The sequence below is a fragment of the Primulina huaijiensis genome, chromosome 10, assembly GCF_012295235.1.
Source record: "Primulina huaijiensis isolate GDHJ02 chromosome 10, ASM1229523v2, whole genome shotgun sequence".
NCBI classification, from domain to species: Eukaryota; Viridiplantae; Streptophyta; class Magnoliopsida; order Lamiales; family Gesneriaceae; genus Primulina; species Primulina huaijiensis.
Genome location: NC_133315.1, coordinates 18,231,476 through 18,232,875, shown reverse-complemented (window position 1 = coordinate 18,232,875; position 1,400 = coordinate 18,231,476).

The window sequence follows — 1,400 nt, the reverse complement described above, 5'->3', positions numbered from 1 at the left end:
CTGATTATTTATTGTATATATATTTGAATAATATCATGTTTTTATATTAAAAAAGTCTATGACACCTCATTATAATAACGTAATGTTATTATTTTACTGGTTATATATTTTTATTGTGCTATATATATATATATATATATATATATATNCCTCCCTAAAAATTTTATTCATCAAAATTTTCGAAAAAGAAGATGTTTATTTCAAGGTTATTTTGTATAATTATTTTTGTTATTATATTCACTAGTCTTGTATTTATCGGAGAATATCCGCCTCACGTTTTTTCTTTATTTTTAAGATTATTTATAATTATAATTTATTTATTACTTTGTATTGTCATATTAATATATTTAGAACTTAACTAATAAAATGCATTGTTATTTTTATAATACCACAATGTCAAATTTGCAAAAGCTCGAATTTGTTGCGCTCGACATTACAGGAAAAAATTATATGATATGGATTCTCGATATAGAAATGCATCTTGAGTCATTGGGTCTAAACGAGACCATTAAAGAAAATGATATTTCATCATCACAAGAAAAAACAAAAACTATGATATTTTTGCGTCGATATCTTGATGAAAGATTAAAATGTAAATATTTAATTGAAAAAGATCCAATGACTATATGGAAATGATTAAAGGAAAGATTTGAACATATAAGAGAAGTTATACTTCCGACCGTCCGTGATGAATAGAACAAGTTAAGATTCCAATATTTTAAGAAAGTCAGTAATTACAACTCGGCGATATATTGAATAATCTCGCAATTAAAATTTTGTGGACATGAGGTTACATAATCGGAAATGCTCGAAAAAACATTTTTCACTTTCCACGCATCAAATATAACTCTACGACAACAATATAGAGTGCATGGATTTGCGAGATATTCTGAACTTATTGCATGTCTTCTTGTGGCGAAAAAGAACAACGAGCTGCTAATGAGAAATCATCAGTCCAGACTCACTGGATCAACAGTATTTCCAGAAGTAAATGCTGTAAGTAAAAATGAATATAAACCTGGAAACCAAAATCAAACTCAAAGACAAGGTTTTGGTCGAAGTCGAAATCGAGGTCGTGGTCGTGGACGTGGAAGTGGTCGTGGTCACGGCCGTAGTTTTGAAAACAATCGATATAATTACTTCTGTAACTCATCTCAAAAGGGCGTCACAAACGAAACACTAAAAAATCATCACGAAAACATGAATGTTAATGAAAATCACTCAAAACGATTTGAAAGTTCTTGTTTTAGAAGCGGCACTCCAGGACATTGGTCTCGTATTTTTTGAGCCCCCGAGCACTTTTGTAAGCTGAACAAATAAATATAAAAGAAAAAGAGACCAATTTCACTGAACATAGTGACCGTTTGAGTGATTCAACTCATTTTGATGCTGCAAATTTT